We start from the raw sequence: 26547 nt of genomic DNA on the forward strand, positions 1-26547 counted from the left end.
TGATTCTTCCGCCTCGGTCTCCCGAGTAGCTGGGATTACAGGCGTCCACCACCATGCCCAGCTAGTTTTTGTATTTTTAGTAGACACAGGGTTTCGTCATGCTGGCCAGGCTGGTCTCGAACTCCTGACGTTACGTGATCAGCCTACCTCAGCTTGCCAAAGTACTGGGATTACAGGCGTGAGCCACCGCACCAAGCGTAGTCTTCCTACTTTTTAAACTCCATCTCAAAAAAAAAAAAGTAGGACGAATAGAAGCAGAATTTGTTTTTGTTTTTGTTTTTTCACTTCAAACTTCAGAGAAAGGCCACCTCTGGCTGAGGGACCACCAGGCTTGTTAGAAATACTGCTGAGTGTTTTCAGCATGTGAGGAAAATCTTTCCAAAGTTTTGCTCGTTCACTCCTGTCTTTCTTTGGGTCGACCCCACAAGTTTTGTGGGTGACATCAGCTCCCCTATTTGCTGTTACTGTTGATACTATTTCAAAAAAACTTGGATATAGGCTGCACATTTTCTTAAGATTGGAGAAGAAAAAACACCTAATTTCCCATTAACAAACTTATTTATACAATTGTCACTCTGGAACTTAATGGACACCATGTGCCTCCTGACAGCAGCGGAGGGAAGGCAGTCATTAGCAGCCACACCAAATGGGGCTGTCCTGGCTCCAGGTTTGGTTTTACGGCCCCTCTAATCCCTGGGGCCTGCTCCTTCCCGATCCCCTTCTTTCCCAGGCTTAAACTTCAGCCTCCTGCAGATAAAACCAAGGACGGTGGAGCCATGTGAAATTCATTACCCACGGGGATCAGAACCACTCAGGCTGCGGTCTTCCCTCCCCAAGCCTGTCCACACCCACCACAGCCCCCAAAACCCACACCCCATCCTCTTGGAATTTTCACTGTGTTTGGAAATTCTGTGGCTTTCTGAAACAATGCTGGTGTTTCTGGTAGTTAAAGAAAAACAGCTGCAAAACAACAACCTCCTTTTCAAAGAGACAGTATTTCATGCCTCAAAAAACGGATCTCAACCTCGCCTACCCACCCCCACCGCCCACAGGCTTTACTGGGATGAGGTACAGTCACGTGCCTTTTCCCTTCCGGCTGCCTGACTAGTGAGGGACGCTCTCCATCTCGCCCTATGGGGCATTTGGGAAACCTCGTCCTTCTATGGAGGCTTCCCGAACCCAAAGCAAGAGGAGAAACGGAACGGGAGGGAGCGCGGTGTGAAGACCCTGGACCCTGGACTCCGTCCTCTGCTCACGTAACCTCTCAAGTCTCAGTTCCCACTCTGGTGAATAATGGAGTCAGTGACCATTCTTCCCTTAAAAGCCCGCAGGTTACTGTGAGAATTAAACGTGAACACGTGTGGGAGACTTCAGAAGCTGCTCAGGACGACATTCATATCGGTGGCTGCTGTTACTATTCTCTAAACTGGCAACGGGAAGACAAGTCTCAAGGAAGACAACACCAGCTTGTTCCTCTTCTGTCTGTTCCCACAGCCCCCAAATCACCCACTGGTCTTCAGTGCCATGTGGAACACAGCACTGACAGAGGCTGAAATCTCTCCTGGGAACACCCAGCAAGGACCCGTCCTGAAGGCCAGCTGTGCCCCGGGCTCTCACCCCTGCCCCTGCATCAAGTCTCCTATGTAGGCAAGGGAAGGAGCGCACCAGAGTTTGAGCTGTTCAGAGAAGTCAAATAAGGTCGAATTCGCCACTAACCCCCATGGTCTTCTGAGGCCTGGACAGGGCAGTCCCAGTGGCTGGGGTGAGCATCAGGGCTCCGCCCCCTGCCACAGCCAGCTCTTCCCTGGGAAGTGTGGAGCTGGCAGGAGAAGCGGTGATTAATCATGATGAAAATCCTCCCACCTCAGCCTCCTGAGTATCTGGGACTACAGGCATGTGCCACCACACCTGGCTAACTTTTTGTATTTTGTAGAGATGGAGTTTCTCCATATTGCCTGGACTAGTCTCAAACCCCAGGGCTTAAGCAATCTGCCTGCCTCAGTCTCGCAAAGTGCTGGGATTATAGGTGTGAGCCACTGCAGCCAGCTGCTCTGGTGTCTAATAGAAGTAGGTATTTGCTACCTCCTGCGTGCCGACAATGCTGTCACCTATCAGACAGACACAGAAGTAACCCAAGGTCAGAACAAGACACTCATGACTCTTGGGAGAGGACACCCAGAGAGCAGATTGGGGCAGATGCTCCCTCCTGGCACACATAGTCTTGGAACGGTCAGTGCCAAGTGAAATGGCAAAGACATAAATGCCAACAAGATCCGGGGAAAGGGTCTCAGGTCTGGCTGGGTCAGCTGCTTGTCAGGCTTATACAATAAGCAGGAGTTAAGAGCCAGTAGCATTCTGGTAGTTCGTTCTGCCCCAAGCTCCCTTTTTGAAAAGGCTCATCCTGTTTACTAATTCATAGGTTTGGAAACATAAAGCCCCCTGCAGCAAGGTGCCATGTGTATTTGTTTATTAAATTCTGAGCTAGAGCCACATGTGAAACAGACACTGAAGCTGTTTGTTCCCAGGCAGCCCCATCTTAGGCAGTTCCACACAGCACACTGCAGAGCTCCTGGGGTCGCCCTGGGCCAGAGGGCAGAAGAGACACCTGGTTTTTGTTCTTCCATAGAGTCGATATTCAGATCTTCCTGCAGACTGAGTGAAAAGCAGCCCCATGCCCAATACCCTCCTGCTTTTTCTCCTTCGCCCTCCTCTGTTCTTTGATCTCGCAGATGGGTGGGCAGGTAAACAGGGAGACAGAGACAGCCTGAGAGTTCCCTTCTGCTTTTCACCTGAGCCCTGCCCTGCCCTGCCCTCCCCTCCCCTCCCCTCCCTTCCCCTCCCTTCCCTTCCCCTTCCCTCCCCTCCCTCAGGGTGACAACTGCTGCTAATATTCTTGTTCGACTTATTCTAACCAGACCAGGAGATGGAATCCCATCTGCTGAGGGGACCCTAATGCACCCCACTGAGAAGCCACAGGCACAGGATGTCACTGCTGAGGGCCTGGATGTCACTGCTCTGGTGACCTGAAAGCTGGGACTCATGACCTGCGCTCCGGGGCCCTCACCACCCTCTGGCCTCTGCCCACTGCACAGGACACGGACATGCTCAGCCGCAGGTGGGCTCTCTTCAGAGCCACCAGGCAACAAGGACAAGGAAAAGTGTCCAAACACAGAGTCGCCACAGCGGGGCTGTGGAAAGAAGACTGGACTAAGCCCCGGTCCCAGCAGGAACTGATTCATCTCAGGCAGCTCCGGTGCTCTCCCTGTGCTTCTGGTCACACTTGTAAAGTTCAGGTCACAGGAAAGCCTAACTAGCAGGGTGGTGATGATCAAACGGGATGGCGCACCTGCTGGTGGCTGTGACTGTGCTAAGCCAGTGTGGACGCGTGCTCTGAGCTTTGGTTTCCTCTCTGAAAAATGGCGTTAATCATCTTTACCAGGCAAGAACCCAGGACTCTGCGAGCAAGGGAGTACTGTGAGAGTACACGTCAGGAATAATATGTGTGCTGTGATATTAATACAAAACAATCGGGCGCAGTGGCTCCCTCCTACATTCCTAGCACTTTGGGAGGCCTAGGAGGGTGGATCACCTGAGGTCAGGAGTTCAAGACCAGCCTGGCCAACACGGTAAAAATCCCGTCTCTACTAAAAATACAAAAAATTAGCTGGTTTTGGTGGTGGGCACCTGTAATCCCAGCTACTAGGGAGGCTGAGGCAGGAGAATCACTTGAACCCAAGAGGCAGAGGTTGCAGTGAACCGAGACTGCACCACTGCATTCCAGCCTGGGCTACAGAGCAAGACTCAGTCTCAAAAACTAAAAATAATATTAATAAATAAAGCAGTCACTACCAGAAAAGAGAGTAAGAGTCATTTGTTGTCCAAATTCTAAAGAGAATTTTTTTTCCAACAAAAGCTTCTCTCCTCAATGCAGCATTTCCTGTTTTGTTGTTCTTGTCACTGTGGCTGTTTTAACCATTTATACCCTTTTCTCCTTTCAAGCTGCATCAGCTTAGGGCAAATGGGACCTCAATCAGAGGAGAAGTGGACATCATACTTCTGTCCCCAGATGAGCAGACAGCAATGAGGAACCTCCCTGCTGAGACAAATATCCTTCCCGGTGGGCGGGATGCCTCTGGGGCTGGGGCTGGTCCGGAAGCAACAAAGGGAGCTCTCCCAGAAGCTCCCTGCCTCTGCCCTGCCTCTAATAGACGCAGATGATCTCGAATATGAAATAAGGCAAAAGTAAAACGATTTTATATTAAACACTTGAAAAAGCTGCAGATGTGGTTGAGGCAGGAATATAGCCCTCCTTTGAAGATCTTAAACCTGCTAAATCTTTCAACACACTGATTTAGCCCAAAAAGAACCAATTTTCGGAAGGAACCAGGCGAGGTCACATAGGACATTACACATCGCAGAGCCGGGTGATGCCTGTTTCCAGGGAAAGCAGCTCCCCGTCTGACTAAACGAGTTCTTCCTCATTGAAAATCCAAAGAGAATTCCAGGGCGTAGAAAGCATACTCTCCGAAAGGCTACCGTAAATCTATTTTTCCTGCCGACCTACCATCTAGATTTAGCCACTTAGTTCATCTTAATTAACAAGTTACTCATTCAAAGGAAAATAAATGAAATGTTTTGCCTTGAGGGACAGTTTTATTTTTAATGGTTTGGTGCTGCCATCTGAATTGCCTTTTGTTCTTCGGGACTTCTTGAGGGTGGGGTGGGCGAGGGCGGGGTGAAGCGTTGCCCGTCTCTGGGCTTACCCTGTGCGTAAACACAAACGCAGGCTCCTCCTCCAGCTCCTCTTTCTGTTGCAGACACATCTGCTGTTTCAAGGAGCTTATTTCAAGAAATGGAAGTTTCTCGTCACATCAATGATCATTGATATGAAATCAAAGATAAGACATCCTATCATCATATCTTTGAGGATTTTGTGCACATATTTTTTTTAAAGCAAGTAATTCCCATAAAAATGGAACTCAAGGAGAAGGGATGTGTCTTAAAGAAATAACAAGCCGGGCGCGGTGGCTCACGCCTGTAATCCCAGCACTTTGGGAGGCCGAGGCAGGTGGATCAAGGTCAGGCCTTTGGGACCAGCCTGACCAATGTGGTGAAGCCCCGTCTTGACTAAAAATACAGAAATTAGCCAGGCGTGGTGGCATGCACCTGTAATCCCAGCTACGTGGCAGGCTGAGGCAAGAGAATCACCTGAATCCAGGAGGTGGAGGTTGCAGTGAGACGAAACCATGTCACTGCACTCCAGCCTAGGTGACAGAGTGAAACTCTGTCTCAAAAACAGAAACAAAATAGAAAGAAATAACATGTAATATGTACAACCATGATGCTGGGCTCTGATTCCTATGACTTATTTATTTTTTAATCAATTTGGTTTTTTAGAAACAAGATCTCATTATGTTGCCCCGGCTGGACTTGAACTTCTGACCTCAAGTGATCCTTCTGCCTGAGCTTCCCTACCAGCTGGGACTACAGGTGCTCATCACTGCACCCAGCTTTGATTTTGTTTAAGAAAAAGTCACATTTTCTTTTAATATGTAATCTCGAAAGGATGATTAGGTCATGTCAACATTATACCACTCTACATGGTCACATGTAGTCATTTTCACACGGTCACATTTTCACATTATCTAAGGAACTCACATTATTAGTCCAAAACTATTCTGATCACGGAAGCCTCTAAAGAAACACAAAAACATAGCGGTGATACACAGTCACCCAATTTCAACTCTCCCAGCTTCCCGGATCCAAAACGCACTGTAAAGGGGGCTGGCAGTCTCTCAGGAGCAGAGACCAGCTTCCAGTCCCTTTTCTATGCCCAAGCCCAGCACGAGGCCTTGTGCAGAGCTGACGTGGAATGAATCTACGTTGAAGGGACGGATGCGTGAGCTAACAAATGAAATGAACCCTCCAGAGGAGGAGAAGCCTCCACTGGCTTTCAGAAGTGGAGGAGAGTAGATCTCTCTCCGAAGGCCCTGAGGAGACGCATCTGCTTCATGACTCGGCGCCACGGCCTCCCTGGTCTCAGAGAGGCATGCTCACCCATCAGGCAGCTCTGTGCTTCTCAAGAACTGAACCTGCTTCACACCAGTCCTGCAAAACACATCCCAACAGCTCAGTGGACGGAGGTGACCGGGACCATGTCATGTTGGGGCCGCTGGCTGGAGAGCACCTGGCTGGTCACCAAGGAGCCAGACCCTTAAAGTCTTCGGCCGCCCTTCCTCCCACAGCAGCCGCCATCTGGTACCCAGCCTCCATCCAACCTGAGGACGCCCTACATCATAGCCTGCACCAAGCAAGACAGGACAAACAGCAGGGGAAGAGTTTCCATCTGGGAAGGGAAAGGGAAGCTTCACAGAGAAAGTCTGGAAGGGTTAAGTAGATGTGTGACAAAAAAGTAGATCGTTCCACCAGTTCTCAGTGGTCCAGCTGACATGTCACCTCCTTCATGAAGTTTTCCCTCATTCAGCCAATCTCCCACGATGCCTCTCTCTTCTTAACTCCGACTACTCTTGTGCTGTTGCTCAGCGTTTCCCTTTCACTGCCTACCATATTCTGTCATTCATTCATTCGTTTATTTGATGAAGCTCTTATAGCTCAGGCTAGAGTGCAGTGCGCAATCTCGGCTCACTGCAACATCCACCTCCTGAATTCAAGCGATTCTCCCCCTCAGCCTCCTGAGTAGCCGGGATTACAGGTGCCCACCACACCCAGCTAATTTTTGCAATTTTAGTAGAGACACGGTTTCACCATGTTAACCAGGATGGTCTCGATCTCCTGACCTTGTGATCTGCCCACTTCAGCCTCCCAAAGTGCTGGGATTACAGGAGTGAGCCATTGCGCCCGGCCGTTAAATTCTTTTTTATAAACGTAAATTTTATTTGTACTCGGAGACAGAGTCTCCGTATGTTGCCCGGGCTGGTCTTGAACTCCTGGTCTCACTTGATCTTCCCACCTGGGCTTCCTGAAGTGCTGGGATTACAAGCATGAGCCGCTGAGCCCAGCCTAGGTGTTATATTCTTTACATTCCTTTGTATTTCTGAGAGAGTTTATGATAATATTTTTAAAAATTTTTTTAGAGGCAGAGTGTTGCAGTGTTGCCCAGGCTAGAGTGCAGTGGCCCAATCAGCTTACTGTCACCTTGAACTCCTAGGCTCGAGCATCCTCCCACCTCAGCTCCCAAGGAGCTGGGATTACAGGCACCACTAAGCCTGATCTTTTTTTTTTTTTTTTTTTACTTTTTGTAGAGATGGGGTCTTGCGATGCTGCCCAGGCTGGTCTCCAGTTTCGGGCCACTGAGGTATGCTGGTCTCCAATTCAAGGGTACCTAGGCCTCCCAGCCACTGAAATATCTGTTTCAAATGGTCTTCCCATTTATCAGGTTTTCACCAAATTATAACCTCAGATGTTTAGGCCCCATGTACACAGCCTTCCTGTCTGTGAAACAGATTTTCCTGCTAACAACATCTCAGCTGCTGGTCCCCTTCGAAGAAGAAATAAAGTCACAGGAAGGGGCATGGACAGAACTGTGGGAGTCTTACTGTGCAGAAACTTGAGAAAAATGCGCATTCCAGGTGTAATGACTGTCCCATAATTACCTCCAGGTAGCCCCAGGCTCCATCCTCAATCAGGAAATCTTGCATCAAGTGGAAGTTAAAGTTGGGGCACCACATGTTTCATTATCTAAATAAGGAGTAAGGAACGGGCAGATCAAAGGCAGAGCACAGGGCCACGTGTGTATCCACACTGCACGAAAGGCTTTCTAATGATGAGGAAAGGCTCCCAGGGCTCTGAGGGTGATTTACTGCCCAGCATCCGGTGAAGGATGGCCTGCTCCTGACCAGAAAGGAGTCTGGCCCTACCTCCCTGCCCTGTGCCCTTCTTTTCTCCTCCTCCGTCCTCCCATCTCTATTCCTTAGCCTCTGCTTTAGGTCTTCCATCCCTGTACCCCACCAGCGATCTCTGGGAGTTAAGGGTTTGCTGATCCCTCTTCTCAGGAAGAGAGAGAACACAGCTCTGGCTAAAAGACAGGAAGAGCATGAGACAGGGGCAGCCTCTAAGTCAGCGTGGTCACCTGCAGAGTTTATTTCATCAGCCAGCAAGAAAGAAAAGAGGACACTCCCACCACAGTCTCCCTGTGAGCAGATGGCCTCAAGTGGTCATGTGACCCCTTCCAGGCCCCCCCCCCCACACCAGCCTGAGAGTCTGTCTTTTGGGGTTAATTGTGGTAACCAAGCCCCCTTTGGGCCTAGTTAATTTCCTTTCCCTCCAGAGGTTCATTCTTAAAAATCTAAGATTGACCTAAATTGTTTTGAACCAAAAGGAAATCAAAATGAGCAAGGTTAATTGGAAAAAACAGTGCTCTGGCTACATCAGGGTTTTATTTGCTCCCCCCTTGGAAAAACCACACTGATTTAAAGGATATTGGTCAACAGACCTGAAAATGTGTTAATGCTGTTTATTAACCTGAGCTTCGATCTAACTGGGTCACCGTCTGACTCGGGTTAGCTCCAGGGAGAACCCCCATGCACGACGACTAGAATCCTCCTGTGATTAGTCATGAAAAACGCCAGGCTGTAAAATAACTGCACTCAATTCGTGGGTCTGCAGAGCCGCCTATGCGGATGGGACTCTACTCAAGTGACAGTGATAGCCCACAGTGTGGTCGGGCATGGAGCACACCCGACCCGGGCCTACGGTGGCACCTCTCAGGGCGACAGCACGCACAGCGACACCAGTGCACAGCCTCTGGCTCCAGAACCAAGCGGAAACTTGCTGAATTCGCACCAGCAGGAAAACTGAAATTAGCCGCCTGGGCTGCTGCTCTCAATGGTATCGAGAGACATGCAAGCTCGGTTCACTGGCAGGATCTGGGGCAAAGAGGAGAGAGAAAACCTGCATTTGTTTTTCACCCCTAACTCCCTGGAGACAGACCATCCCATGTGTCACTGTGGGGAGTTTGGAGAGGGAACACAATGGCTGAGAATGGAGGAAGAGGCTGGGCTCACGCCTGTAATCCCAGCACTTTGGGAGGCCGAGGTGGGTGCATCACTTGAGGTCAGGAGTTCGAGACCAGCCTGGCCAACATGGTGAAACCCCGTCTCTACGAAAACACAAAAACAATTTGCTGGGTGTGGTGGCGGGTGCCTGTAGTCCCAGCTACTCGGGAGGCTGAGGCAGGAGAGTCACTTGAAAGCAGGAGGTGGAGGTTGCAGTGAGCCCAGATCGCGCCAGCCTGGGCAACAGAGTGAGACTCCCTCTCAAAAAAAGAGAATGGAGCAAGAGCTGAAAAGGAACCTCGCAGGGGTCTGCATCCCTCACATGGGAGAGAACAGGCGGCCTGGGGCAGGGTGTCCTGCAGGAATGCAGAATTTCAAATCCCAGCTCCATCCCTTCCGATTTTATCATGAGTAACACACTTCACCTCTTGAGGCGCCCAGTTACCAACCTTTAAAATGGGGATGAACAATAAAGCCATTTCTCTCCCAAGTGCGATTATGAGAAACTGCTTCTAAGATGGAGACCCCAACTGTGAAATGACCAAGCACTGAAACGGAGCCCGGTCCCCACCTCCCACTTCTACTGAGGGCATCCCCAGCATTCCGTGTTGTCTGGAAGGGCCTGGGGGTGGGGAGGAGCGGTATCCCCAGGCCATGGCTAATGGGGGACCCTTTCTCAAGACTCCAAACAGCCATGCCGGAGGGACTGGCACTTCTCACCCTCTCCAGGCCGTCCAGCTCCCTCCATGAGGAGGAGTCGGCCGTAGCCCACTTCCATGCAGGCTGAATGGAAATGACAAGATTTGATATGGTGTGTTGCCAACAAGGCAGACTGCACTTCTTAAGACACTGAGAAGGAAACAAACGCTCCTAAGACAGAACTAAATGGCTCCTGCTCGAAAGGTATCTCCTTGTTTGTGGGTAAAGTAAGGGAAGACGAGGAACAGATCTTTTTTTTTAGAGAGAGAGTTTTGCTCTTGCTGCCCAGGGTAGAGTGCTGTGGCTCAGTCTCGACTCACTGCAACCTCTGCCTGCCAGGTTCAAGCAATTGTTCTGCCTCAGCCTCCTAAGTAGCTGGGATTACAGGTGCCCGCCACCATGCCCGGCAAATTTTTGTGTTTTTAGTAGAGAGGGGGTTTCACCATGTTGCCCAGGGTGGTCTTGAACTCCTGACTTTCTGATCCGCCTGCCTCAGCCTCCCAGTGTGCTGGGATTACAGGTGTGAGCCACTGCACCTGGACGGAACAGAGGATTTAAATTGTTTTCTTTATAAAAAGTTATCATGGGCCAGAGGTGGTGGCTCAGGCCTGTAATCCCAGCACTTTGGGAGGCCAAGGCGGATGGATCACAAGGTCAGGAGTTCAAGACTACCCTAGCCAAGATGGTGAAACCCTGTCTCTACTAAAAATACAAAAATTAGCTGGGCATGGTGGCATGCGCCTGTAATCTCAGCTGAGGTCATGAGCTGAGGTCATGCCACTGCACTCCAACCTGGGCAATAGAGCAAGACTCTGTCTCAAAAAAATAAAAAAGTTATCATGAGGCCAGGCACAGTGGCTCACATCTACAATCCCAGAGCTCTGGGAGGCTGAGGCAGGAGGATCGCTTGAGGTCAGGAATTGGAGACCAGCCTGGGCAACACAGCCAGACCCCATCGCTACAAAATGTAAACAAATCAGTCAGGCTTAGTGGTGTATGTCTGTAATCCCAGCTCCTTGAGAGGGTGAGGTGGGAAAACTGCTTGAGTCTAGGAGTTCAGGGTTCCTGTGAACTGACTGGGCCACTGCACTCCAGCCTGGGCAACACAGGGACACCCTGCCTTGGGTTTTCAAAGCTGGCCTCCAGCGCTGAAGCATTTTGGGTCCTGTTGAGGGTCAGATGGCTAGACAGTCACAGCGGGCAGGGGGTGACTCCAATTCTTCAGATGGCGAGTCTCTCACATCTTCAGCAGGGAGAGACTTTCTACTGCTACGACTCACTGGGGTAGCCTCAGGCCACACAGGGGCTCAGACAGATGTCTGGGGATCTTGTGGTAACGGCTCCTGTCCCACACCCAGCCAAGCCAGATCCCGGTTTGGCTGGAAACAGGGCCTTTTTATTCACTAAAGAATATTGTGTTTAGCAGCAGCTGGCCGGCCTCTCCCTTTCAGGCACATGGCTGGGAAACATGGCAACAAGAAGACACAAAGCCCATAAGCATCCCCTCGGGGTGAGCTTAAAACCCGCCATCCTCCTGCAGGGTATATTTTTGGTCTGGAAAGACAAATAAAGCTATGATGTCCCAAGAAGAACAGAACATCACCAGTGGTAAAGAACCACGGGTGGAGCTGTAGAGAGGCAGATGTGTCTTCTGAACGGGCTTCCGATGTCTGGGAGGTTGGTCTGGGGAAGAAGAAAAGCACAAGACCTGGATGCTGCGAACAGCCCTGCAGGACAAGCTGGCTGAGGACAGGCTGGGAATATCCCTGGTCCCTGCACTTGCAACAGGCTGAGCTCCCCATGGGAGGACAGGGCCTGCCACCGGCTCCGGGACTCCCTGGCTCTGTGAGTCCAGCTTCTCCTCCTCTGGAAACACACTCACCCTCCGGCTCCAATTCTTTTATTTGCACTAAACACATTTTTTCACTCACTTCATGCTGTATTTTAAGTTTTTTCCTCCTTGGGGAAAAAACCAACAATATAATCCAAATACAGTTAAAAAAAAGTTTAGGATCTTGGGTTCCAGACAGTTCAAAAACTCTGCCAAAATTTTGTATTTACCACCAGAATACCACATGGAGGAACAACTTCAGGATTAGGATATTAAAGTGAAAAGTCTGAGCAATCCAGCAGTCCCACGCTTGTCAGTCCTTCCCTCACTGCAGAGGGGGCCTGTGTGGGGTGGTCCCGGCACCCGCCCTGGCCAGTTGGAGTCCACAGTGCCACCTAGACAGAGAGGCTGGGGCCAGAGGCTGTGGGTGGCCTGATGTCAGCCTGCCCATCCCTGGAAGGAAAGCAGAGCAGAAGCTGCAGCTGCCGGGACTTGAGGGTGGGGTAACCGGTGGAGAGTCGGGTTGTGAGGTTGCAAAGGCCCTGGGAGCTGATGGTCCAAGAGGGTGGAGCCTGTATCTGCACCTCTATTACAACCAGCTGCATGGCACGGAACTAGGCTTGCACCCTTCCTGGCCTCTGGATTTTGATCTGGGCTAAGGCTGGACAGCTTGGTCATTCTGGCCAACACTGACACTGTAAGCCAATCCCCACAGGTTAACAACCACCTTCCTTCCCAAGACCCCAGTATCACCTTACGCGTGTAGTTTCCAATGAGCAAGTAAATGCCTTGCATGCTGAGCACAACGCCGGCAGCTGAGTCCGCTGGGTCGAGCAGTGCCAGCGGAAAGCGTGGCCGCCCACACCTGTCACAAGATCAGGCCCTGTCTCCAATCTGCATTTCTCCTCTGATCTCCAATCACTTCTTTGCAGGTACCACATGCTCAAGTCAAAGCCATAGTCACCTTGCGCTATTCCTTTTATTTATTTATTTATTTTTGAGACGGAGTCTTGCTCTGTTGCCAGGCTGGAGTGCAGTGATGTGATCTTGGCTCACTGCAACCCCCACCTCCCTGGTTCAAGTGATTTCCCTGCCTCGGCGTCCCAAGAAGCTGGGACTATAGACGTGCACCACCATACCCAGCTAATCTTTTGTATTTTAGTAGAGACGGGGTTTCACCATGTTGGCCAGGGTGGTCTCGATCTCCTGACCTCAGGATCTGCCCACCTCAACCTCCCAAAGTGCTGGGATTACGGACGTGAGCCACCACGCCTGGCTGCATTGTTTCTTATGTGTGTACAACGTTCTCTGAATTTACCCCTGAAATGCTCAATCTCTACCGCCCACCTCTGAGAATCTTTCATCCTCCGGTCCAACCTTTCCACGACGGCTTCCTGGCTTACCCCAGACAAAGAAGCGCCTCTCTCTATGCCCTGCAGCTCTCTCCGAGCTCCCATTATGTTCTTTTCCTTTTCCACGTCTACATGCGTTTCTGTACTTGTCTCCTCACCTCCATTGTATTCATCCATCTGTTAATGTTTTCTAGGTGTCCGCTCTGTTCTAGGTTCTGTAGAGGCTACTAAGACAGAACAGAGAAGACAAAATCCTTGACCTCAGGGGCTTACAATATGGAGAAGAACTAAACAGCAGTGGCATCTAATCAACACCCAAGGATGAGCAGCTGGTTTCCTCTTCATGCCTCCTAAGTGGCCGCAGAAGGCTAAACAGACACATGAAGCACTGACCGCGGTTTGGCTGTAAACAGACGAAGAAGGCAGGAGCTGGGCTAGCTGAGCTCACCGTGACCCGCAGTGGTGACTCACACATGCTGCATTTTGAGATGAGATGCTGAAGGAAGTGGTGGCCTATGTCCCCTCCCGGAAACCCTCCCCAGAATCTTGCCTCCTACTGCCCCAAAACCCTTGCTGTGCACACTAAAAATCAGCTCCACCTGGAGATGCTGGGTGCTGGGTGGCAAGAAGCAAAGGAAAGGAAAAGAAGTCTCGTTTTCTCACTCCACATATTCCCTTGCCTCCCCAAGCCTCTACCTCAACATCTTCTACCTGAGGACCTTCCGAGCGTGTACCCATGCCTGTGCCATCTCTCGCCACATGGCAGCCACCAACTGGCTCTCTGGATGAGGCTAAATTAATCCCTCTCTCCGGCATGTCTGTTTATTTGATGTCCTTAGAGAAACACCCCTGAAAATGATCAACTTGTGTCAGTTACAGAACCCAAGGGCCCGGTGTTGTCAACGGGGGAAGACACGAAAATTACAGCACACTGAACTCCAGTGCGTTGCTGGCTGAGTGGGACAATGGGCTAAAAGATGTTGTTTGGAGCACCTCATTAATAAAATTCAAAATAGTTTTCTGCAATTATGTGCGATTACTGGTTATTTTACCCCCAGCCAAGTAGAATCCCACAGGTGACAGGGTGAGACTCTGTCTCAAAAAAATAACAATAAAGGCCAGGTGGCGGCTCATACCTGTAATCCCAGCACTTTGGGAGACTGAGGCAGGCAGATCACTAGGTCAGGAGATCGAGACCAGCTTGGCCAACATAGTGAAACCCCGTCTCTACTAAAAACACAAAAATTAGCCAAGCGTAGTGGCGCATTCCTGTACTCCCAGCTACTTGGGAGGCTGAGGCAGGAGAATCACTTGAACTCAGGAGGCAGACGTTGCAGTGAGCTGAGATTGCAACACTGGACTCCAGTCTGGGCAACAGAGCGAGACTCTGTCTCAGGGGAGCGTCCCACGGTTTCATCCAAAGTGGATGCCCCAGAAATCCTATCATGTTTCTTCCAGGGAGTCCTGCCTTATTTCCATGCATCCTATTCTATTTCTTCATCCATTCATTCATTCAGCAATGCCCCGCTCTGCCCTTCTCTGCCAAGAACCTTACTAGGCTTAAGGGACACAGGCTTCTCTCTCTGAGGACCCCGGCCAAGATCTTCAAAGCAAAACACATCCCATTTAAATGTCATCATGCTAATTCAGAGTCGATCATTCTAGCTGGTCAAAATCATTTGGAGTTTTAATTCTGTGATCTCTGCATCTTTCTGCATTTTCCACATTCTCTACAACAGGCACATATTACTTTTATAAACGAAAACATTTTCATTTCCTGTTTAAAGCATAACATTTTATAAACTAACTTATTTAATTTTTTTAGGAGCGAAGAAGCAAAACAGTTGAACAGAAGTGGCCGGGGGTCAGAGAGTTCACGGAAATTTGCTGATCCTGCCCTGAGCACTCAGACCTGAAGCCCACATGGGTTTGCCTGGCTGCAGTAAACAACAGCCTCAAGACCCAGGGTTCAAGCTTATCTGTCAGACACACTCTCCAGTCTCCTCGCGGCTCCTCCAACAGTCATGCACCGTATTCCTCAAAGCAGCCGCGGAGGCTCATTCTTCAGATCAGTAACTGCCTGGATAGCTCCGTGCAGCTGTGCTGCAGGCCACTCCACAGCCCAAAGCTGTTCCTTTAGTGTCAAAAACACAGTCCTGCATGATTGCCGGATTCAACAGTCGTCTTCTGTTCCCACTCCCTTTCCCTCCTCATAAGGAAAATCAATTTAAGGCAGATCACATGAAATGCATACTCCTTTGTGCAAAGACAATGGGAGGTGCCCAGGACAGAGGCAAAGAATGAAGAAGTGGGGACCACTTTGGGTGCAGGTGCAGTGACAGCTGAGGCTCACATCTCACATCTGTACCCAATTACACCATTTCTCCACACCCAAGCAAAACGTTTTCCCAGAGTTATGCCTTCAGCTTTTACAGGGAACTGGAGAAGAAGAAGGGGTTATTGATGCTTCAGGATGTTCAGTTTGAATAATATAAGAGAACCCAATATATGAGTCGAAAAAGAGGAAGCCGGGTGCCCAGCCTGGTTCTCTGAGCATGGCAAAGACCAGCTATCAGAAAAGTCTCCTCAAGGCCTGGACTCAGTGGCTCACTCCTGTAATCCCTGCACTTTAGGAGAGTGAGGTGGGAGGACTGCTTGAGGCCAGGAGTTCAAGACCAGCCTGGAAAATATAACCAGACCCCGTCTCTTTAAAAAGTTTTTTAAATTAGCCAGATGTGGGCACCTGTAGTCCTAGCTACTTGGCAGGGGTGTGGGTGGGTGGGTGGAGGGGAGGGCACTGAGTCAAGAGGGTCATTTGAGCCCAGAAGGTGTGCAGTGAGCCATAATCCTGCCACTGCACTCCAGCCTAGGTGACAGAACGAGACCCTATGTCTAAAAAAGAAAAGAAAAGAAAACATTCCTCAGGACAGCTGTTCTGTTCGGTTAGCCCAGCACAAAATACTATGGTGGGGACATCACGGAAGGAGTTTCACTCAGGAAGATCTGGTTGCTAGCATGCCAGCCATGTCATAAGGCTGCCGAGTGAGTCCAGCAATTGTGCAATTATTGTGGAAACACCGTCTGCAACCACAGCATTCTCACGGTGATTAGTGTTGCTGGCGGCAGCATATTATTATTATTATCTCTGCTGTACGCTTCTAGTGTTATTTCCCCTCGATTCTAATAAGATTCGAGAAGGCAGTACTCCTGCTGTGCCCCACTGTTTGCCTATAGGACAGGAATCCGTACACTTTCCATACACCTTAATGACAACACCGCTATAAAGTCTAGGAATAATTCTGGCGTACAGTGTGCTTAGAATGAACTGCATTTGCAACACAGTAAACAACACTAATGGCCTTTTTAACAGAATGTGATGCCCTGGTCTGAACAGAATCCAGGGTATCGGAGAGGCTGTGTCTAGAATGTACTCTAGGGCCCGTATTTACAGAGGATGCAAAATACACACATGGATTCCCTCCCTCCCTCCCTTTCTCTCTCTCTCTCTCTTTCTTTCTTTTTGAGACAGAGTCTCACTCTATTGCCCAGGCTGGAGTGCAATGGCACACTCTTGGCTCACCGCAGCCTCCACCTCCCAGATTCAAGCGATTCTCCTGCCTCAGCCTACCGAGTAACTGGTATTACAGGCACGCAGCACCACGCCCAGCTAATTCTTCTGTTCTTAGTAGAGACGGGATTTCACCATGTTGGTCAGGCTGGTCTCGAACTCCTGACCTCAAGATCTGCCCGCCTCAGCCTCCCAAAGTGCTGGGATTACAGGTACAAGCCACTGCGCCGGGCCACGTGAACTCCATTTCACACCCCAAGCAGGCCTGTTAAATCAACAATTAAGAAGGCCCAGCACAGTGGCTCTCTCCCATCTCCAGCAATCCCAGCACTCTGGGAGGCCAAGGCAGCAAGATCACAGGAGATCAGGACAGCCGGGGCAACATAGCAAGGATCCATTTCTACAGAAATCAATTGTTAAAAATTAGCCAGGAATGATGGTGTGCATCTGAGGTCCCAGCTACTTGCGAGGCTGAGGTGGGAGCATCACTTGAGCCAAGGAGTTCGAGGCTGCAGTGAGCTATGATTGCACCACTGTACCCAGCCTTGGCAACAGTGGGAAACCTCATCTCTTAAAAATAAAAAAAAAATTTTTAATGACACAAAATAAAGCTGGAAAAACTAAAAACTTAAGATTTTTAAGGGGATTATTTGTTTTGAGGCTGAGACGAAGCTGTTAGAGGAATTACGACACAGAAGATACAATTCACTGCAGTTTCAAATGAGTACAGTTTCTAGAGTGATGTTCTAAACAGTGTTTACACTCAGGACTCTAACTGGAAAGTCTCCTGCATCAGTGATCACCATCCGTGAAGCCCCAGTGTTGTTTCCGTTTCTTCCTCTCTCCTGGGCCTGATGTACCTTCCAGAACCCTCATGAGAGCTCCTCTCTATGCCCCCAGCCAGTATGTCACTGCAGCCTGAGCCTAGTGTGGCAATGACTGCAGAAGGACATATGAAACAAACCAACAACATCTGGGTGTGAAGATGTACGCTCGTTGTTGGCTCAGAGCTAACTGGCTCGGGGACAGCGTACGGATGTATACTCCTCTGGGGAACGGGGGAACAGGACATGGTTCCTAATTACACTCAAGAAGCTTCAATCGATAGCAGGTCCTATATAAGCTTTATCCTGAGGCTCTTTTACCACCTAAATTCATAGGCAGCCAGCACTCCCCTCTGCTCTAGCAACTGGAATACAAATGTGGCCACAAAACAAACAAAAAGTTTTCGGATCCACAGGAATCAATGCCGCAGAGGGAGATGCCAAGATGCAAGATGCAGAGAGACAGGGAGTGGAGAGGGAGCTGGACTCCGGAGAAAAGTGCTTTCACGTGGCACCTCCAGGGAGCAGGGAGAGGGAGTGCATCATCAAAACTGCAGGTACCACATAAAGTCCACTTCCTGATTCACCAAGAAAGACAAGGAGGAAAATCTTTCAAAGTGGACGAATGTTAGCGGTGTGGCAAGTGGGGGTCCCAGTCACACAACCCACACAGTTTAAGAAATATCTGTCCCATGGTCTGTTGTGACTGCTTGAAATCCATGCTGTTAGGGCATATGCCCAGTTAAAATTCAAACATACACATCTTGAAATACCGTAAGATGGTCAAGAAGTATCTGCTGAATGAAAACCTACGGGAAGAGTAGGAGAAGGGGAAACTGCTGTGCAGGTATTGAATGTCTAGGAATCAGAAAACATTCCCATGGCAATCCATGCACAAAGCAGCGATCCTTGTGCCCATTTTCTTATGGATGCCAAAGTCAACTTCCTTGTAACTTTAACTCATTTTTTTTTTTCTTTTTTTGAGACAGAGTCTTGCTCCAGTCACCCAGGCAGGAGTGTAGTGGTACAATCTCTTCTCACTGCAGCCTCCACCTCCTGGGTTCAAATGATTCTCATGCCTCAGCCTCCTGAGTAGCTGGGGTTACAGGTACGTGCCACCACATCTGACCGTTTGTGTATGTATTTTTTTTTAGATGGAGTTTCACTCTTGTTGCCCAGGCTGGAATGCAGTGGCACGATCTCAGCTCACCGCAACCTGCACCTCAGGGTCCAAATGATTCTCCTGCCTCAGCCTCCTGAGTGGCTGGGATTACAGGCATGTGCCACCACGCCCGACTAATTTTTGTCTTTTTAGTAGAGACAGGCTTTCTTCCATGTTTATCAGGTTGTTCTTGAACTCCCAACCTCAGGTGATCCACCCACCTTTTGGTGGCCTCCCAAAGTGCCGGGATTATAGGCGTGAGCCCCTGCACCCAGCCTGTGTGTGTATTTTTAATAGAGACGGGGTTTTACCACGTTGGCCAGGCTGGTCTTGAACTCCTGGCTTCAAACAATCCACCTGCCTCAGCCTCTGGATTACAGGCGTGAGCCATAGCACCCAGCCACTTCAACCCATCTTCAAACAGAGAAACTGAGGTTCGGAAACGTGAAGTAATGTTTTCCAAGCTCAGACAGGTAGATCGGGAAGTGAACCCAGACCTGCCACACTTGAAAGTCCGGGCTCTTCCCACTGAGCCTGATTAGTGTGTGTACTCCTGTGTAAAGGAATTTTCCATCATTTCCTTGGAACACACGTAGCCGAGGCCGAGGGAGTGCTCTGCAGCGAGGACAGTGAGCAACGTTGCCGGAGATGCTCCACGCAGAGCCTTCCTTCCTGACGCCATTGCTCAGCTCTTACTGTGAATAGCAGCGGTGCTCCTCATGGAACGACTTGGGGAAATACAAAGGACCGAGTGGTTGAAAATGGGATAATTGAGTACACATGGCCTGCCTCGCAATCCTACATAAAGCTGCTCTGTAATTCTAATGCCCCAAGGCCAACACAACACAGACCAACAGCCCTCCCACCTTTAAACATCCAGGCTCACTTATAAAACAGCAACCACCTCAACAAGGGCAACTTTAAAACACAACAGGAAATAAAAGACTTCTCCCTGGAGCATGGAGTCAAGCTGCCTCCTCACACACAATCGCACCCCTGTGGTGCTTAGCTGGGGGTAAAAAAGTATCCCTATTAAAGCATTCCTGTAGCAACACAGCAAAATGAGAAATGGATCCCCTTCCCCTGCGCCTCCTAAAAAGGGGGCTTGTCTCCCTCTTAGAACAGGCTTTAAATAGTAGATAATGACTTCTGGTCATGTTCCGCTTTGATTTCTTCAGGTTGTGAATCTAAGGAAGCGGAAAGCTGGTTTTATGTTAAAGCAGAGATCTGAGACCTGAAATTACAAGTCATTTACTATAGTTATCCTCTGCCTCTAGGTTGTTGCCTGAAAAGTTACAAAGGTGCAATTATCCAGGTGGCTAATGACCCTTCTGAATTTAGAATTCCAGTGGTCACAGAAAAAAACCATGGCAGAGCTGAAGGTTAGAAGGTGAAGGGAGGAATCTGAAAACACTAAGAATTCAGAACCCAGTAACCCTTTACTAGCATTTAAATGAACTCTGTGTTCTCTCCACTAAACCATAACTACTAAATCAGGTCACTGTGCTCGCTCTATTATCAGGATTATTTTATTTCAAGCATAATGTCATCTGCATTGTAACTGCTGTGCTATTTCAAAATGAAACTGATCCAGTCTGTTTGTTGATTGTTTAACTTGTAATACCTTACAAGTCAGGAGGTGAGGCAGTGGGTGTATTGAGGCAGGACTGTGTTTAACCCAGGGAGGTGATCTAGACCCAAGACCCAGGCTCAACTCTAATTCTTCCCTGTGTGGCTTTGAGCTGGGCCCTCAGCTGCTATAATCTTCACCTGACTCGGGTATAAAGTGAAGATAATCCTGTCTCCTTTTCAGGGTTGTTCTAAAGAAATACTGGGCCTTGCACGGTGGCTCACGCCTGTAATCCTAGCACTTTGGGAGGCCAAGGCGGGTGCATCACCTGAGGTCAGGAGTTCGAGACCAGCCTGACCAATATGATGAAACCTCATCTCTACTAAAAATACAAAAAGTAGCCAGGCGTGGTAGCAGGTGCCTGTAATACCAGCTACTCGGAGGCCGAGACAGGTGAACTTGAACCTGGGAGGTGGAGGTTGCAGTGAGCCAAGATCATGCCGCTGCACTCCAGCCTGGGCAACAAGAGTGAAACTCTGTCTCAAAAAAAAAAAAAAAAAAAAAAAAAAAAAAAAAAAAAATACTGGGCACAGAAGCGTGGGCTTAGTACACTTTGGAAAAAAATCAGTTACTTTTTCTACAAAACAAGAATAAAGAGGCATCCACCGGGGTCACACAAGGACTTTCACTCGCTTTGGAAAACAACCTGCACTGTCATCTTATGAGTGTTGTGCCTTTACTCACACATTATGATTTTAAGAATGTTTGAAAAATCAGCCCTGCCTACATTTGAAATTCAACAATTAGACAGTCAATCCTTCGGATTAAAGCCTCCTTCTCTACAAAAAGGCACGATCTCCACAGGAAGAGAGAACAGTAACAATTCAAGCCTCTATCAACCACGAATGGTAACAATTTTGTGTTCCTTTCTGAAGACAAAGGGAAGAAAATGTATATTAAAGTAAGCAGGGGCTGGAGGAGGGAAGAAAAGGCTAGCATCCAAGGGGAAAGAGGTGTGGGCTTGGGAGGCTGGGGAAGTTCCTGAGTATACATGTACATTTCCGTATACAAAGATATTGACGCATTCTCTTGGGATAGAGATTGTGCTGAACAGCATCTGCTGTATAACCCTTGCATTAATGATATTCCAAGATATTTAGGATGCTAGCCACAGTGTTCCTTCCTCAAAGTCCCTAGAGCTGCAGAAGATTTAAATATTTTGTCTAGGAGATTATCAGAGCTCTAGACAAGATCAACCAGACTCAAGAGACCAGAAGGGAAATAAAGAGCGGTTCCTGAAATTGCATTCCTGGCTGAATGCCGTGTGCTGCTGTGGCAGGCACCCTCTCTCCTTCGCTGAGCATCTGTGAAAATGAGATTAAGCAGAGAAACGAGATTTGGGAATATCACTGCCCCTATCTTGGAAATTAAAACAAATAAACCACTAAAGAAACAGCCGTGTGGGATTAATAGGAGTGTGCATTTCCTGTGGATGTCAGAACCATCTCGTATATATTTTTAAATCTCATAGCACAGTGATGGCACCTAAGTATACACACATGATATGTTCCTGTCGATTTATTGCTGACAGACTGTAAACTGCAAGAGGGCAGAGGCCTGGTTGGTTTGGCTGACCATCAAAAGTACCTAGCACAAATATGTGATTCCTATCTGCCCTTCAATAAATATTTGTGGACTGCATGAATACATGAATGAACAAGTAGAGGGATGGATGGAGGGAGGGAGGGAGGGAGGGAGGGACAGACGGACAGATGGACGAATGAGTGGATGGATACACAGATGGGTAGATGAATAGATATGTGGATACATGGGCCAGACACAGTGGCTCACTCCTGTAATCCCAGCACTTTGGGAGGCCGAGACAAGCAGATTACTCGAGGTCAGGAGTTTGTGGCCAACACGGTGAAACCCCATCTCCGTTAAAAAATACAAAAAAAAGTTAGCCGGGCATGGTGGCTCATGCCTGTAATTCCAACTACTCGGGAGGCTGAGGCAGGAGAATCGCTTGAACCTGGGAGGCAGAGGTTCAACCTGCAGTGAGCTGAGATTGTGCCACTGTATTCCAGCCTGGGCAACAGAGTGAGACTCTGTCTCCAAAAAAAGCGGATACATGAACAGGTGGATGGGTGAATAAAGAGAAGCATGGGTCAGATTATTTAAAACTGGAAACAAAGTAACAGCCTGAATTCTCCGCTATTCAATGACCCTCTACCATCAGATATAAACCTCTGAGCACTCCCACCCCAAGAAGGAAGGTAGAGAGGAGGGAGGGAAGCACACCTGTGCAAGCTTGCGTCTGTTTGCCCTCTTTTGGTAGGAGGGCACCCTACCAGGAACGGGTGTAAGGACATTTAGATTTGCATCCGATGGGAATGGAAAGTGACGCAAGTTTGAGGGGAAAGGGTTTTCTATCAGAGCACCAGGAATAAGGAGACTCTTACCTTGCCTGAGCTGTGTCACCAGCCTGTCATCTGGACAAAGCAATCATCTTTCTGGAACTCAGTTTCTTCATCTTCAAAATGAATGAAGTGAACATAGATGCCCTGAGACCCCATCTAGTCTGTCCCCTGCTTGGGACTCCAGCCTCAGTTCAGCTCAGCTGCCACTCTCCCGTCTCCCTCCTCTACTCCCACTGGGGCTTCCTTTCTGCCAGCAGCTGCACATGATGCCCTCCCGACCGCCCGGTCTAAATCAGAATCCCTGTTACATTCTCTATAGCATCCTTCAGCTTTCCTTCATCTCAGAGGAGAACTTCATATTTATTTATTACTATTTGTTAAATGTCTGTCCCCACCCTGACTGTAAATAATATTTATTAAGCACTTAGCAATTTTTTTTTTTTGAGATGGAGTCTCACTCTGTCACCCAGGCCGAAATGCAATGGCACAATATTGACTCACTGCAACCTCTGCCTCCCAGGTTCAAGCAATTCTCCTGCCTCAGCCTCCCAAGTAGCTGGATTACAGGCATGCACCACCATGCCTGGCTAATTTTTGTATTTTTAGTAGAAATGGGGTTTTGCCATGTTGGCCAGGCTGATCTTGAACTTCTGACTTCAGGTGATCCACCCACCTCAGCCTCCCAAAGTGCTGGGATTATGGCCGTGCACCACCGCGCCCGGCCAAGCACTTACCAAATATTACACTCATTCTAATCACTTTGCAGGCGTTATTTATTGGAATCCCTATATTGAATAACCTTGAGGTAGATGTTTTTATCATTCCCATTTTCAGATGAAGAAACTGAGGCCAAGAGACACAAGTAACTTGTCTGAGGGCACATAGTGTAGTGAGTACGTGATCTGGAATTTGAACTCGGGCTGTCTGGCTCCAGAAACTGCATGGACTCGGTATCCTGATTTGAATCTCCCAAGACGGAGCCACTGGAGGTCTGCTTTGCTCCCACTGTATTTCTGACACCTGGCACAGTACCTCAGTGAGGTAGCATAGGGAGCCCTCAATGAGCATCTGCTGCAAAACGGAAGGACTGAGGGAGGAAGGGAGAGACGGAGGAAGAGACCAGACAGCATCCCATTCCTTAGCTTTTTCTGCCCCAAGCTTGGCTAACATCATCTGTTTAAAAAGTCATCCAGCTCAGGGCTGGAAACCACTGAGAAATGTGAAATTAAAGTGCATCTGTGCAACTCCAGGATGTCGGAGAGTGCTAATAATTTTGAGGACATGAGAAAAATCACACATTAATTATCCTGGGTAATGACACTGTGGCTAGTTGTCATCTATATTGTGAACGTCATTTACTTTACTTCTGGGCATTAACATTTCAAAATCTCTCTCTGTATCACTTTGTATGAATACGCTTCCCCAGGGGCACTTCAACTTTTGACTCTACCTTCTTCTGTACTATTTTCATTCTTTATAATGAGCATGTATTACTCATACATTTTTACATCAGATACTAAAAATAAATCCTCAAAAATACATACCTTTTCTCCATGGCTTGTCCCTGCCTCTCAAATCTTCCTAATGAAAAACTTACGCAGCCCCATCATTAGCCATAAGAGACTTCTGAAGCTTGTGAGCATGTGTGTGTGTGTGTGTGAGCATGTGTGGTGTGTGTGAGCATGTGTGGTGTGTGTGCATGTGGTGTGTGAGCATGTGTGGTATGTGTGAGCATGTGTGGTGTGTGTGCATGTGGTGTGAGTGAGCATGTGTGGTATGTGTCAACATGTGTGTGTGCATGTGTGGTGTGTGTGAGCATGTGTGGTGTGTGTGCATGTGGTGTGAGTGAGCATGTGTGGTATGTGTCAACATGTGTGTGTGCATGTGTGGTGTGTGTGAGGATGTGTGGTGTGTGTGCATGTGGTGTGTGAGCATGTGTGGTATGTGTGAGCATGTGTGGTGTGTGTGAGCATGTGTGGTGTGTGAGCATGTGTGGTGTGTGTGCATGTGTGGTGTGTGTGAGCATGTGTGGTGTGTGCATGTGGTGTGTGAGCATGTGTGGTATGTGTGAGCATGTGTGGTATGTGTGAGCATGTGTGGTGTGTGTGCATGTGGTGTGTGTGAGCATGTGTGGTATGTGTCAGCATGTGTGGTGTGTGTGCATGTGTGGTGTGTGTATGTGGTGTGTGAGCATGTGTGGTATGTGTGAGCATGTGTGGTGTGTGTGCATGTGTGGTGTGTGAGCATGTGGTGTGTGTGAGCATGTGTGGCGTGTGTGCATGTGTGGTGTGTGTGAGCATGTGTGGCGTGTGTGAGCATGTGTGGCGTGTGTGCATGTGTGGTGTGTGAGCATGTGTGGTGTGTGCATGTGTGGTGTGTGAGCATGTGTGGTGTGTGCATGTGTGGTGTGTGCATGTGCGGTGTGTGCATGTGTGGCATGTGTGCATGTGTGGCGTGTGAGCATGTGTGTGTGCATGTGTAGCATGTGTGCATGTGTGGTGTGTGTGAGCATGTGTGGCATGCATGTGTGGTGTGTGAGCATGTGTGATGTGTGCATGTGTGGTGTGTGTGAGCATGTGTGGTGTGTGCATGCATGGTGTCTGTGCATGTGTGGTGTGTGTGAGCATGTGTGGTGTGTACATGTGTGGTGTGTGTGTGCATGTGTAGCGTGTGTGCATGTGTGGTGTGTGTGAGCATGTGTGGTGTGTGTGTGCATGTGTGGTGTGTGTGAGCATGTGTGGTGTGTAGGCATGTATGGTGTGTGTAAGCATGTGTAGTGTGTGGGTATGTGTGGTATGTGTGGAAAAACAAATTTATAATTATATTGAACTAAAATAAAAGATTGGTCTCCACCGTCCTCTTCAAAGTGCTTTTCTCTGGAAAAGCACTAACCTGGGAATGAAGCCTGCCTGCCCCTCCTCAGATCTTCTGGCTGATGAATCCTATTCAAAGCTAAGTGCTGAAGGATAATGAACAGGTTTAAACTATGCCACATGTCAGTTCATTAGAAATCATCATTGACCTCCTAGAAGGCCTGCGGGTTATAAGAGGATTCCAAGAGTAGAAGCAGGCAGACCATGCAGAGCTTTCTTCTTATTTCTCACTCCTGCAGCATCTTGAGTGTGGAAGGGTATCATTCATTCACCAAACACTTATTATGGGCCTACTGTGGGCAAGGAATGACTCGGGCGACGCGGTGGCTTCTAACATGAACCAAATCTACTCCCTGCCCTTTGACTGTCTCAATGCACTTGCCAACACCATCAAATGCAGAACAGAATCAATGGGAAGTAGGATTTCTTATCTCAAAATTGTTCTTCCACCAAACGCTGAAGGAGCTATGTTTTGTTCCTCTTAAAGAGTTTACCATCCAAAAGGGAAAAATAAGATAGAAAATAAATAATGGTAGCACACGGTACCTCTGAGGAAAGAGGTGATAGGATTGTGGATAGCAAAGCTCTGCTAGATGGGTAAGATGTTGATGGGATTTGGTAGGAGCCAAGGAAAATCACCAAAGTGCAGGAAGACACAGTGAAGTCCCAGGGAGAGTGCCGCGGTCTGTGAAGCCACACCTGTCTGGTTTGGCTGTGGCCGTGGTTCTCAGGAACCACCTGGAAACCTGTTAGAAATGCAAGTTCTGAGGCCCATCCCAGAGGACTCTGGAGGCGGAGCCCAGCACTCCATGTTTTACTAAGTCTTCGAAGGGATTCTGGAGCAAATTAAAGGGAGAAACGCCTGGCCTGGAGCAGGGTAAATGTGGGGGGTTCGCCTTGCAAAGGCGGGTGAGAGACTGGGAGGTCTGAGGCGTTTATACTCCACTCCCCATTCAACAGGAGAGCCAGGGAAGCGTTCGGAGCAGATCAGTGATATCCTAAGAACTGTACTTGAAAATGAGCTTGGAAATATGCTGGAGGAAACACAGTGAAAGCTGTTTTCAGAGCTACTAGGAATGAGAAGAAAATGGACTTTGGGCGACCAGGTAGAAGACCAGGAGAGCAAGCTTAGAGACCGGTGCTGCCGTCCTGATCACTGCGAAGCAGCTGCCGGGAGGAGACAAAACACTGTACATTTTAAACCTCATTTACCAGGAAAATCGTGGTCCAGTTT

General features: G+C 48.8%; 1 protein-coding gene across 8 annotated transcripts in view; it reads right to left on the reverse strand.

Annotated features, from left to right (window-relative positions):
* Positions 1-26547, reverse strand: part of KIF26B (kinesin family member 26B) — a 636506-nt gene that overhangs the window by 502118 nt on the left and 107841 nt on the right. For 4 of the 8 annotated variants that reach the window (XM_078357170.1, XM_035280615.3, XM_035280617.3 and 1 more), the window contains one exon: positions 1-26547. This exon is cut by the window's left edge; it is cut by the window's right edge. The exons of the other annotated variants lie outside the window; for them this stretch is intronic. The gene's annotated coding sequence lies outside the window, so the exon portion shown is untranslated. 8 annotated transcript variants of the gene reach the window in all.

This window comes from Callithrix jacchus, chromosome 19 (genome assembly GCF_049354715.1).
Source record: "Callithrix jacchus isolate 240 chromosome 19, calJac240_pri, whole genome shotgun sequence".
Lineage (NCBI taxonomy): Eukaryota > Metazoa > Chordata > Mammalia > Primates > Cebidae > Callithrix > Callithrix jacchus.